The sequence below is a fragment of the Syngnathus scovelli genome, chromosome 19, assembly GCF_024217435.2.
Source record: "Syngnathus scovelli strain Florida chromosome 19, RoL_Ssco_1.2, whole genome shotgun sequence".
NCBI lineage: Eukaryota > Metazoa > Chordata > Actinopteri > Syngnathiformes > Syngnathidae > Syngnathus > Syngnathus scovelli.
This window is the reverse complement of record NC_090865.1, coordinates 8,508,624-8,523,505: the sequence shown is the minus strand read 5'-3', so window position 1 is coordinate 8,523,505 and position 14,882 is coordinate 8,508,624. Positions and strand designations below refer to the sequence as shown.

The window sequence follows — 14,882 nt, the reverse complement described above, 5'->3', positions numbered from 1 at the left end:
ATGAACCGGAAGTGACCTTAGGTAAATCGGAAGTGACCCCAAATCAAACCGGAAGTGACCTTTTAAAACCGGAAGGGTCCCCAAATCAAACCGGAAGTGACCTTTTTAATCAAACCGGAAGTGACCCCAAAACAAACCGGAAGTGACCTTTTTCAACCGGAAGTGACCTTTTTAAACCGGACATGACCCCAAATAAACCGGAAGTGACCTCAGCTAGACCGGAAGTGCCTCTAATCAAACCGGAAGTGACCCAAATAGACCGGAAGTGACCCAAATCAAACCGGAAGTGACCATATTTCAACATTAGGTGCCTTAAATACCTACATTTGGGCTAACTTTTACAAAGTTTGGCCGATTAAACCCGTTTCAACATTTTAACCCCAAAAGTGAACCTCCTGAAGCCTTTTTTTTTCCTTTTGTCCCAAATTTCAAAACATTTTGTTGCAATTTTTTTTCTTTTAATTCCCATTCATTCTCTATTAGGATTCAAGATTTGCTCTAACTTCTACAATTTTTAACCGATTCAATTTGTTCCAACTTTCAACTGTTCAAATTTTGCCTTCCTATTCCACAACTTCCCACTTACCAAAAATTCTCTGCAATTCTGTTTTTCTACTCTAATTTCTACATTTTTCAACTTATTCAAGCCATTCCACCTTTCAACTGTTCATCATTTTCCTACCTATTCCACAACTTCACACTTATCCAAAATTCCAAATTTTCAATTTTGAAATTCACACACAATTTTCCCAAATTTCCTTTTTCCCTTGTAATTTCTACATTTTTCAACCGATTCAAGTCTTTTCAACATCATTCTGCAGCATTCCCCAAGTCTTTATTCAACCTCTTCACCTTCACACGCAATTTCTTCAGGAATTGCAAATTCTAGTTAGTGTGAAGGTGAAGACCTTCACACTATTGTTATTGCTGTCCTTTATTATTATTATTATTATTATTATTATTATTAGTGTGAAGGTGAAGACCTTCACACTATTGTTATTGCTGTCCTTTATTATTATTATTATTATTATTATTATTCTACTTATTCCGCTCACTTTTTTGACGCTTAACTCCTTCCACATACTTCAACCGATTCACTCCGTTCCACTTTTCACTTATTCCAAATATTCATGACACGGCTGCTTACATTTTTTTTGTTCGAAAAATTTTCCGTTTTCACAAAATTCACGATTTTGTGGCATTTTTTTCCCCATTCATTCTTAATGGCAGATTCAACATTTCACATTTTTGTTGTTCCAGTTTGAAATTCACTTATTTCAACACATTCAAATCACATTGGGGACATTCCCAAACTTGCCAAATTCAAAAATTTCACGTTTTCACTTTTAAAATTTGCACAAAATTTTGCAAAATTTCACAAAATTTAGTTTTTCACTTCTAGTTTCTACATTTTTCCACCGATTCAACTCGTTCCAACTTTCAACTGTTCATCTTTTGCCTACCTATTCCACACCTTCCCACTTAGCAAAATTTCCAAATATTCAATTTTGAAATTCACACCAAATTTTCCCAAAATTTAGTTTTTCCCTTCTAATTTCTACATTTTTCAACCGATTCAACCCATTCCAACTTTATTCACTTTGTTCACCTTATGCTTACCATATTCACCCCCTTCACCCCCACTTCCACAATTCAACCCTTGACCCCCACTTCCAGAGTGGCGGCCATCTTGGATTGACCCTGAAGTGCCCCAATGAACCCGGAATGAACTGGAAATGCCCCAAATCAAACTGGAATTGACCCCAAATGAACCGGAAGTGACCTCAGGTAAACCGCAAGTGACCCCAAATCAAACCGGAAGTGACCCCAAATCAAACCGGAAGTGACCTTTTTCAACCGGAAGTGACCCCAAATAAACCGGAAGTGACCTCAGCTGGACCGGAAGTGCCTCTAATCAAACCGGAAGTGACCCAAATAGACCGGAAGTGACCCAAATCAAACCGGAAGTGACCATATTTCAACATTAAGTGCCCAAAATACCTACATTTGCGCTAACTTTTGCAAATTTTGACCGATTAAACCCGTTTCTACATTTTCACCCCAAAAGTGAACCTCCTGAAGCCGTTTTTTTTCCTTTTGTTCCAAATTTCAAAAAATTTTGGCGCAATTTTTTTTTCTTTTAATTCCCATTCATTCTTTATTAGGATTCAAGATTTGCTCTAACTTCTACATTTTTTAACCGATTCAACTCGTTCCAACTTTCAACTGTTCAATTTTGGTTTTCTACTCTAATTTCTACTTTTTTCAACTTATTCAACCCATTCAACTTATTCAACCCATTCCACCTTTCAACTGTTCATCATTTTCCTACCTATTCCACAACTTCCCACTTACCCAAAATTCCAAATTTTCAGTTTTGAAATTCACACCCAATTTTCCCAAATTTCCTTTTCCCTTGTAATTTCTACATTTTTCAACCGATTCAACTCTTTTCAACATCATTCTGCAGCATTCCCCAAGTATTTATTCAACCTCTTCACCTTCACACGCAATTTCTTCAGGAATTGCAAATTCTAGTTATTATTATTCTACTTATTCCGCTCACTTTTTTGTCCGTTAACTACTTCCACATACTTCAACCGATTCACTCCATTCCACTTTTCACTGATTCCAAATATTCATGACACGGGTGCTTACATTTTTTTCGGTCAAAAAATTTTCCGTTTTCGCAAAATTCACAAAATTCCGGCAAATTCTTCCCCATTCATTCTTAATGGCAGATTCAACATTTCACATTTTTGTTGTTCCAGTTTGAAATTCACTTATTTCAACACATTCAAATCACATTGGGGACATTCCCAAACTTGCCAAATTCAAAAATTTCACGTTTTCACTTTTAAAATTTGCACAAAATTTTGCAAAATTTCACAAAATTTAGTTTTTCACTTCTAGTTTCTACATTTTTCCACCGATTCAACTCGTTCCAACTTTCAACTGTTCATCTTTTGCCTACCTATTCCACACCTTCCCACTTAGCAAAATTTCCAAATTTTCAATTTTGAAATTCACACCAAATTTTCCCAAAATTTAGTTTTTCCCTTCTAATTTCTACATTTTTCAACCGATTCAACCCATTCCAACTTTATTCACTTTGTTCACCTTATGCTTACCATATTCACCCCCTTCACCCCCACTTCCACAATTCAACCCTTGACCCCCACTTCCAGAGTGGCGGCCATCTTGGATTGACCCTGAAGTGCCCCAATGTACGCGGAATGAACTGGAAGTGCCCCAAATCAAACCGGGATTGACCCCAAATGAACCGGAAGTGACCTCAGGTAAACCGGAAGTGACCCCAAATCAAACCGGAAGTGACCCCAAATCAAACCGGAAGTGACCCCAAATAAACCGGAAGTGACCTCAGCTAGACCGGAAGTGCCTCTAATCAAACCGGAAGTGACCCAAATAGACCGGAAGTGACCCAAATCAAACCGGAAGTGACCATATTTCAACATTAAGTGCCCTAAATACCTACATTTGCGCTAACTTTTGCAAATTTTGCCCGATTAAACCCATTTCAACATTTTAACCCCAAAAGTGAACCTCCTGAAGCCGTTTCTTTCCTTTTGTTCCAAATTTCAGAAACTTTTGGTGCAATTTTTTTTTCTTTTAATTCCCATTCATTCTCTATTAGGATTCAAGATTTGCTCTAACTTCTACATTTTTTAACCGATTCAACTCGTTCCAACTTTCAACTGTTCCTCTTTTGCCTTCCTATTCCACAACTTCCCACTTACCAAAAATTCTCTACAATTTTGTTTTTCTACTCTAATTTCTACATTTTCAACTTATTCAACCCATTCCACCTTTCAACTGTTCATCATTTTCCTACCTATTCCACAACTTCCCACTTACCCAAAATTCCAAATTTTCAATTTTGAAATTCACACCCAATTTTCCCAAATTTCCTTTTTCCCTTGTAATTTCTACATTTTTCAACCGATTCAACTCTTTTCAACATCATTCTGCAACATTCCCCAAGTATTTATTCAACCTCTTCACCTTCACACGCAATTTCTTCAGGAATTGCAAATTCTAGTTATTAGTGTGAAGGTGAAGACCTTCACACTATTGTTATTGCTGTCCTTTATTATTATTAGTGTGAAGGTGAAGACCTTCACACTATTGTTATTGCTGTCCTTTATTATTATTATTAGTGTGAAGGTGAAGACCTTCACACTATTGTTATTGCTGTCCTTTATTATTATTAGTGTGAAGGTGAAGACCTTCACACTATTGTTATTGCTGTCCTTTATTATTATTAGTGTGAAGGTGAAGACCTTCACACTATTGTTATTGCTGTCCTTTATTATTATTATTATTATTATTATTATTCTACTTATTCCGCTCACTTTTTCGACGCTTAACTCCTTCCACATACTTCAACCGATTCACTCCGTTCCACTTTTCACTTATTCCAAATATTCATGACACGGCTGCTTACATTTTTTTTGTTCGAAAAATTTTCCGTTTTCACAAAATTCACGATTTTGTGGCATTTTTTTCCCCATTCATTCTTAATGGCAGATTCAACATTTCACATTTTTGTTGTTCCAGTTTGAAATTCACTTATTTCAACACATTCAAATCACATTGGGGACATTCCCAAACTTGCCAAATTCAAAAATTTCACGTTTTCACTTTTAAAATTTGCACAAAATTTTGCAAAATTTCACAAAATTTAGTTTTTCACTTCTAGTTTCTACATTTTTCCACCGATTCAACTCGTTCCAACTTTCAACTGTTCATCTTTTGCCTACCTATTCCACACCTTCCCACTTAGCAAAATTTCCAAATTTTCAATTTTGAAATTCACACCAAATTTTCCCAAAATTTAGTTTTTTCCTTCTAATTTCTACATTTTTCAACCGATTCAACCCATTCCAACTTTATTCACTTTGTTCACCTTATGCTTACCATATTCACCCCCTTCACCCCCACTTCCACAATTCAACCCTTGACCCCCACTTCCAGAGTGGCGGCCATCTTGGATTGACCCTGAAGTGCCCCAATGAACCCGGAATGAACTGGAAGTGCCCCAAATCAAACCGGAATTGACCCCAAATGAACCGGAAGTGACCTCAGGTAAACCGGAAGTGACCCCAAATCAAACCGGAAGTGACCCCAAATCAAACCGGAAGTGACCTTTTTCAACCGGAAGTGACCCCAAATAAACCGGAAGTGACCTCAGCTAGACCGGAAGTGCCTCTAATCAAACCGGAAGTGACCCAAATAACCCTTTTCAACATCATTCTGCAACATTCCCCAAGTATTTATTCAACCTCTTCACCTTCACACGCAATTTCTTCAGGAATTGCAAATTCTAGTTATTATTATTATTATTATTATTATTATTCTACTTATTCCGCTCACTTTTTTGACGCTTAACTCCTTCCACATACTTCAACCGATTCACTCCGTTCCACTTTTCACTTATTCCAAATATTCATGACACGGCTGCTTACATTTTTTTTGTTCGAAAAATTTTCCGTTTTCACAAAATTCACGATTTTGTGGCATTTTTTTCCCCATTCATTCTTAATGGCAGATTCAACATTTCACATTTTTGTTGTTCCAGTTTGAAATTCACTTATTTCAACACATTCAAATCACATTGGGGACATTCCCAAACTTGCCAAATTCAAAAATTTCACGTTTTCACTTTTAAAATTTGCACAAAATTTTGCAAAATTTCACAAAATTTAGTTTTTCACTTCTAGTTTCTACATTTTTCCACCGATTCAACTCGTTCCAACTTTCAACTGTTCATCTTTTGCCTACCTATTCCACACCTTCCCACTTAGCAAAATTTCCAAATTTTCAATTTTGAAATTCACACCAAATTTTCCCAAAATTTAGTTTTTTCCCTTCTAATTTCTACATTTTTCAACCGATTCAACCCATTCCAACTTTATTCACTTTGTTCACCTTATGCTTACCATATTCACCCCCTTCACCCCCACTTCCACAATTCAACCCTTGACCCCCACTTCCAGAGTGGCGGCCATCTTGGATTGACCCTGAAGTGCCCCAATGAACCCGGAATGAACTGGAAGTGCCCCAAATCAAACCGGAATTGACCCCAAATGAACCGGAAGTGACCTCAGGTAAACCGGAAGTGACCCCAAATCAAACCGGAAGTGACCCCAAATCAAACCGGAAGTGACCTTTTTCAACCGGAAGTGACCCCAAATAAACCGGAAGTGACCTCAGCTAGACCGGAAGTGCCTCTAATCAAACCGGAAGTGACCCAAATAGACCGGAAGTGACCCAAATCAAACCGGAAGTGACCATATTTCAACAGTAAGTGCCCTAAATACATACATTTGCACTAACTTTCGCAAATTTTGCCCGATTAAACCCGTTTCAACATTTTAACCCCAAAAGTGAACCTCCTGAAGCCTTTTTTTTCCTTTTGTCCCAAATTTCAAAAAATTTTGGTGCAATTTTTTTTTCTTTTAATTCCCATTCATTCTCTATTAGGATTCAAGTTTTGCTCTAACTTCTACATTTTTTAACCGATTCAATTCGTTCCAACTTTCAACTGTTCATCTTTTGCCTTCCTATTCCACAATTTCCCACTTACCAAAAATTCTCTGCAATTTTGTTTTTCTACTCTAATTTCTACATTTTTCAACTTATTCAAGCCATTCCACCTTTCAACTGTTCATCATTTTCCTACCTATTCCACAACTTCCCACTTACCCAAAATTCCAAATTTTCAATTTTGAAATTCACACCCAATTTTCCCAAATTTCCTTTTTCCCTTGTAATTTCTACATTTTTCAACCGATTCAACTCTTTTCAACATCATTCTGCAGCATTCCCCAAGTATTTATTCAACCTCTTCACCTTCACACGCAATTTCTTCAGGAATTGCAAATTCTAGTTATTATTATTATTCTACTTATTCCGCTCACTTTTTTGTCCGTTAACTACTTCCACATACTTCAACCGATTCACTCCATTCCACTTTTCACTGATTCCAAATATTCATGACACGGGTGCTTACATTTTTTTCGTTCAAAAAATTTTCCGTTTTCGCAAAATTCACAAAATTCCGGCAAATTCTTCCCCATTCATTCTTAATGGCAGATTCAACATTTCACATTTTTGTTGTTCCAGTTTGAAATTCACTTATTTCAACACATTCAAATCACATTGGGGACATTCCCAAACTTGCCAAATTCAAAAATTTCACGTTTTCACTTTTAAAATTTGCACAAAATTTTGCAAAATTTCACAAAATTTAGTTTTTCACTTCTAGTTTCTACATTTTTCCACCGATTCAACTCGTTCCAACTTTCAACTGTTCATCTTTTGCCTACCTATTCCACACCTTCCCACTTAGCAAAATTTGCAAATTTTCAATTTTGAAATTCACACCAAATTTTCCCAAAATTTAGTTTTTCCCTTCTAATTTCTACATTTTTCAACCGATTCAACCCATTCCAACTTTATTCACTTTGTTCACCTTATGCTTACCATATTCACCCCCTTCACCCCCACTTCCACAATTCAACCCTTGACCCCCACTTCCAGAGTGGCGGCCATCTTGGATTGACCCTGAAGTGCCCCAATGAACTCGGAATGAACCGGAAGTGCCCCAAATCAAACCGGAATTGACCCCAAATGAACCGGAAATGACCTCAGGTAAACCGGAAGTGACCCCAAATCAAACCGGAAGTGACCCCAAATCAAACCGGAAGTGACCTTTTTCAACCGGATGTGACCTAAATAAACCGGAAGTGACCCCAAATAAACCGGAAGTGACCTCAGCTAGACCGGAAGTGCCTCTAATCAAACCGGAAGTGACCCAAATCAAACCGGAAATGACCATATTTCAACATTAAGTGCCCTAAATACCTGCATTTGCGCTAACTTTTGCAAATTTTGCCCGATTAAACCCATTTCAACATTTTAACCCCAAAAGTGAACCTCCTGAAGCCGTTTTTTTCCTTTTGTTCCAAATTTCAGAAACTTTTGGTGCAATTTTTTTTTCTTTTAATTCCGATTCATTCTTTATTAGGATTCAAGATTTGCTCTAACTTCTACATTTTTTAACCGATTCAACTCGTTCCAACTTTCAACTGTTCCTCTTTTGCCTTCCTATTCCACAACTTCCCACTTACCAAAAATTCTCTACAATTTTTTTTTTCTACTCTAATTTCTACATTTTCAACTTATTCAACCCATTCCACCTTTCAACTGTTCATCATTTTCCTACCTATTCCACAACTTCCCACTTACCCAAAATTCCAAATTTTCAATTTTGAAATTCACACCCAATTTTCCCAAATTTCCTTTTTCCCCTGTAATTTCTACATTTTTCAACCGATTCAACTCTTTTCAACATCATTCTGCAACATTCCCCAAGTATTTATTCAACCTCTTCACCTTCACACGCAATTTCTTCAGGAATTGCAAATTCTAGTTGTGTGAAGGCGATGGCCTTCACACATATGTTATTCTACACCATTCTCTATTATTATTATTATTATTGTGTGAAGGCGATGGCCTTCACACATATGTTATTCTACACCATTCTCTATTATTATTATTATTATTATTATTCTTCTATTTTATTCTCCACACTTTTTTGTCCCGCTTCTTCTTCCACATAGTTCATCCGATTCACTCCGTTCCACTTTTGATGTATTCCAAATATTCACGAGATGAGCGCTTCCATTTTTCTCGTTCCGAAAATTTTCCGATTTCGCAAAATTCGCGAATTTACGACAAATTTTTCCCCATTCATTCTCAATGGCAGATTCGACATTTCACATTTACGTCATTCCCCTTTTAAATTCACCTCATTCAGCACATTCAAACCACATTCGGAATGATTCTCGACATTCCCAAAATTCCCAAATTCAAAAATTTCACGTTTTCACGTTAAAAATTCCGACAAAATTTCACGAAATTTCGTTTTTCACCTCTAATTTCTACATTTTTCGACCGATTCAACCCGTTCCAACTTCCAACTGTTCATCTTTTGCCTACCTATTCCACAACTTCCCACTTACAAAAAAATTCCAAATTTTCAAATTTGAAATTCAACCAAATTCTTCGTAATTTCGTTTTTCTACTCTAATTTCTACATTTTTCAACCGATTCAACCCATTCCAACTTTCAACTGTTCATCTTTTGCCTGCCTATTCCACAACTTCTCACCTATCAAAAATTCCAAAATTTCAAATTTGAAATTCAACCAAATTCTCCAAAATGTCGTTTTTCTACTCTAACTTCTACGTTTTTCAACCGATTCAACCCATTCCAACTTTCAACTGTTCATCTTTTGCCTACCTATTCCACACCTTCCCACTTACCAAAATTTCCAAATTTTCAATTTTGAAATTCAACCAAATTCTACAAAATTTGGTTTTTCTACTCTAATTTCTACATTTTTCAACCGATTCAACCCATTCCAACTTTATTCACTTTGGTCACCTCATCCTTACCATATTCACCCCCTTCACCCCCACTTCCACTATGCTTACAAAATTCAACCCTTGACCCCCACTTCCAGTGTGGCGGCCATCTTGGATTGACCCTGAAGTGCTCCCAATGAACCTAGAATGAACCGGAAGTGGCCCAAATCAAACCGGAAGTGACCTTAGGTAAACAGGAAGTGACCTCAGGTAAACCGGAAGTGACCCCAAATCAAACCGGAAGTGACCTTTTTAAACCGGAAGTGACCTTTTTAAACCGGAAGTGACCCCAAATAAACCGGAAGTGACCTCAGCTGGACCGGAAGTGCCTCTAATCAGACCGGAAGTGACCCAAATGGACCGGAAGTGACCCAAATCAACCCGGAAGCGAACTTATTTCAACATTAACTGCCATAAATAGCTACATTAGGCGCTAACTTTTGCATTTTTTGTCCGATTGAACCCGTTTCAACATTTTAACCCCAAAAGTGAACCTCCTGAAGCTGTTTTTTTACGTTTTGTTCCAAATTTCAAAATATTTTGGCGCAATTGCTTTTTCTTTTAATTCCCATTCATTCTCTATGGAGATTCAACATTTGCTCTCACGTCTACATTTTTTAACCGATTCAACCCGTTCCAACATTCAACTGTTCATCTTTTGCCTACCTATTCCACAACCTCCCACTTACCACAAATTCCAAACTTCAAATTTGAAATTCAACCAAATTCTCCAAAATTTAGTATTACACTTCTATTTTCCACATTTCTCAAGAAATTCAACTCATTTCAACATCATTCGCCATCATTCCCCAAGAAGTGATTCAAAGTCTTCGCCTTCACACGCAATTTCTCCAGAAATTGCATTTTCTAGTTATTATTATTATTATTCTATTTTATTCCCGCCACTTTTTTGTCCCGCTTCTTCTTCCACATAATTCATCCGATTCACTCCGTTCCACTTTTGACGTATTCCAAATATTCACGAGATGAGCGCTTCCATTTTTCTCGTTCCGAAAATTTTCCGATTTCGCAAAATTCGCGAATTTACGACAAATTTTTCCCCATTCATTCTCAATGGCAGATTCGACATTTCACATTTACGTCATTCCCCTTTTACATTCACCTCATTCAGCACATTCAAACCACATTCGGAATGATTCTCGACATTCCCAAAATTCCCAAATTCAAAAATTTCACGTTTTCTCGTTAAAAATTCCGACAAAATTTCACGAAATTTCGTTTTTCACCTCTAATTTCTACATTTTTCGACCGATTCAACCCGTTCCAACTTCCAACTGTTCATCTTTTGCCTACCTATTCCACAACTTCCCACTTACAAAAAAATTCCAAATTTTCAAATTTGAAATTCAACCAAATTCTTCGTAATTTCGTTTTTCTACTCTAACTTCTACATTTTTCAACCGATTCAACCCATTCCAACTTTCAACTGTTCATCTTTTGCCTGCCTATTCCACAACTTCTCACCTACCAAAAATTCCAAAATTTCAAATTTGAAATTCAACCAAATTCTCCAAAATTTCGTTTTTCTACTCTAACTTCTACCTTTTTCAACCGATTCAACCCATTCCAACTTTCAACTGTTCATCTTTTGCCTACCTATTCCACAACTTCCGACTTACCAAAAATTCCAAATTTGGAATTCAACCAAATTCTCAAAAATTTTGTTTTTCTACTCTAATTTCTACATTTTTTAACCGATTCAACACATTCCAACTTTCAACTGTTCATGTTTTGCCTACCTATTCCACAACTTCCCGTTTACCAAAAATTCCAAATTTGAAATTCAACCAAATTCTCCAAAATTTCGTTTTTCTAATCTAATTTCTACATTGTTCAACCGATTCAACCCATTCCAACTTTCTACTCTTCATCTTTTGCCTACCTATTCCACAACTTCCCACTTACCAAAAATTCCATATTTGAAATTCAACCAAATTCTCCAACATTTTGTTTTTCTACTCTAATTTCTACATTGTTCAACCGATTCAACCCATTCCAACTTTCAACTCTTCATCTTTTGCCTACCTATTCCACAACTTCCGACTTACCAAAAATTCCAAATTTGAAATTCAACCAAAATCTCCAAAATTTCGTTTTTCTACTGTAAATTCTACATTGTTCAACCGATTCAACCCATTCCAACTTTCAACTCTTCATCTTTTGCCTACCTATTCCACAACTTCCCACTTACCAAAAATTAAAAATTCCAAATTTGAAATTCAACCAAATTCTCAAACATTTTGTTTTTCTACTCTAATCTTTACATTGTGCAACCGATTCAATCCATTCCAACTTTCAACTTTTCATCTTTTGCTTACCTATTTCAAAACTTCCCACTTACCAAAAATTCCAAATTTGAAATTCAACCAAATTCTGCAAAATTTCATTTTTCAACTCTAATTTGTACATTTTTCAACCGATTCAACCCATTCCAACTTTCAACTCTTCATCTTTTGCCTACGTATTACACAACTTCCCACTTACCAAAAATCCCAAATTTGAAATTCAACCAAATTCTCCAAAATTTCGTTTTTCTACTCTCATTTCTACATTTCTCTACCGATTCAACCCATTCCAACTTTCAACTCTTCATCTTTTGCTTACCTATTCCAGAACTTCCCCTTACAAAAAATTCCAAATTTTGAAATTTGAAATTCAACTAAATTCTCCAAAAATTTGTTTTTCTACTCTAATTTTCACATTGTTCAACCGATTCAACCCATTCCAACTTTCAACTCTTCATCTTTTTCCTACCGATTCCCCAAATTTCCACTTGCCAAAAATTCCACATTTTAACATTTTAAACTCAAATAAATTCTCCAAAATTCTGAAATTCCACCAAATTCTCCAAAATTCCGTTTTTCACCTCTATTTTCTACATTTCTCAAGTAATTCAACTCGTTTCAGCATAATTCGCCAGCATTCCCCAAGAAGTGATTCAAAGTCTTCGCCTTCACACGCAATTTCTCCAGAAATTGCATTTTCTAGTTATTATTATTCTTCTATTTTATTCTCCACACTTTTTTGTCCCGCTTCTTCTTCCACATAGTTCATCCGATTCACTCCGTTCCACTTTTGACGTGTTCCAAATATTCACGAGATGAGCGCTTCCATTTTTTTCGTTCCGAAAATTTTCCGATTTCGCAAAATTCGCGAACTTACGACAAATTTTTCCCCATTCATTCTTAATGGCAGATTCGACATTTCACATTTACATCATTCCACTTTTTTCTACATTGTTCAACCGATTCAACTCATTCCAACTTTCAACTGTTCATCTTTTTCCTACCTATTCCACAACTTCCCACTTACCAAAAATTCCAAATTTGAAATTCAACCAAATTCTCCAAAATTTCGTTTTTCCACTCTAACTTTTACGTTTTTCAACCGATTCAACCCATTCTAACTTTCAACTGTTCATCTTTTTCTAACTATTCCACAACTTCCAACTTATGAAAAATTCAAAACTTTCAAATTTGGAATTCAACCAAATTCTCAAAAATTTTGTTTTTCTACTCTAATTTATACATTTTTCAACCGATTCAACTCATTCCAACTTTCAACTGTTCATGTTTTGCCTACCTATTCCACAACTTCCCGTTTACCAAAAATTCCAAATTTGAAATTCAACCAAATCTTTCTAAATTTCGTTTTTCTACTCTAATTTCTACATTGTTCAACCGATTCAACTCATTCCAACTTTCAACTGTTCATCTTTTGCTTATCTATTCCACAACTTCCCACTTACCAAAAATTTCATATTTGAAATTCAACCAAATTCTCCAACATTTTGTTTTTCTACTCTAATTTCTACATTGTTCAACCGATTCAACCCATTCCAACTTTCAACTCTTCATCTTTTGCCTACGTATTACACAACTTCCCACTTACCAAAAATCCCAAATTTGAAATTCAACCAAATTCTCCAAAATTTCGTTTTTCTACTCTAATTTCTACATTGTTCAACCGATTCAACCCATTCCAACTTTCAACTCTTCATCTTTTGCCTACCTATTCCACAACTTCCGACTTACCAAAAATTCCAAATTTGAAATTCAACCAAAATCTCCAAAATTTCGTTTTTCTACTGTAATTTCTACATTGTTCAACCGATTCAACCCATTCCAACTTTCAACTCTTCATCTTTTGCCTACCTATTCCACAACTTCCCACTTACCAAAAATTAAAAATTTGAAATTCAACCAAATTCTCAAACATTTTGTTTTTCTACTCTAATCTTTACATTGTGCAACCGATTCAATCCATTCCAACTTTCAACTTTTCATCTTTTGCTTACCTATTTCACAACTTCCCACTTACCAAAAATTCCAAATTTGAAATTCAACCAAATTCTGCAAAATTTCGTTTTTCGACTCTACTTTGTACATTTTTCAACCGATTCAACCCATTCCAACATTCAACTGTTCATCTTTTCCCTACCTATTCCACAACCTCCCACTTACCAAAAATTCCAAATTTCAAATTTGAAATTCAACCAAATTCTCCAAAATTTAGTATTACACTTCTATTTTCCACATTTCTCAAGAAATTCAACTCGTTTCAACATCATTCGGCATCATTCCCAAAGAAGTGATTCAAAGTCTTCGCCTTCACACGCAATTTTTCCAGAAATTGCATTTTCTAGTTATTGTGTGAAGGCGATGGCCTTCACACATATGTTATTCTACACCATTCTCTATTATTGTGTGAAGGCGATGGCCTTCACACATATGTTATTCTACACCATTCTCTATTATTATTGTGTGAAGGCGATGGCCTTCACACATATGTTATTCTACACCATTCTCTATTATTATTATTGTGTGAAGGCGATGGCCTTCACACATATGTTATTCTACACCATTCTCTATTATTATTATTATTATTCTTCTATTTTATTCCCGCCACTTTTTTGTCCCGCTTCTTCTTCCACATAATTCATCCGATTCACTCCGTTCCACTTTTGACGTATTCCAAATATTCACGAGATGAGTGCTTCCATTTTTCTCGTTCCGAAAATTTTCCGATTTCGCAAAATTCGCGAATTTACGACACATTTTTCCCCATTCATTCTCAATGGCAGATTCGACATTTCACATTTACGTCATTCCCCTTTTAAATTCACCTCATTCAGCACATTCAAACCACATTCGGAATGATTCTCGACATTCCCAAAATTCCCAAATTCAAAAATTTCACGTTTTCTCGTTAAAAATTCCGACAAAATTTCACGAAATTTCGTTTTTCACCTCTAATTTCTACATTTTTCGACCGATTCAACCCGTTCCAACTTCCAACTGTTCATCTTTTGCCTACCTATTCCACAACTTCCCACTTACAAAAAAATTCCAAATTTTCAAATTTGAAATTCAACCAAATTCTTCGTAATTTCGTTTTTCTACTCTAACT

At 35.9% G+C, this 14,882-nt stretch overlaps 1 protein-coding gene across 3 annotated transcripts in view; it reads right to left on the bottom strand.

Annotated features, from left to right (window-relative positions):
* The window catches only part of LOC125987042 (piggyBac transposable element-derived protein 3-like), a 38,440-nt gene that overhangs the window by 15,323 nt on the left and 8,235 nt on the right, over positions 1–14,882 (bottom strand). Inside the window, exon 2 of one of the 3 annotated variants that reach the window (XM_068648844.1) lies at positions 1–12,743. This exon is cut by the window's left edge and continues 15,323 nt beyond it. The gene's annotated coding sequence lies outside the window, so the exon portion shown is untranslated. The other 2 variants (XM_068648843.1, XM_068648845.1) reach the window with 2 other exon arrangements.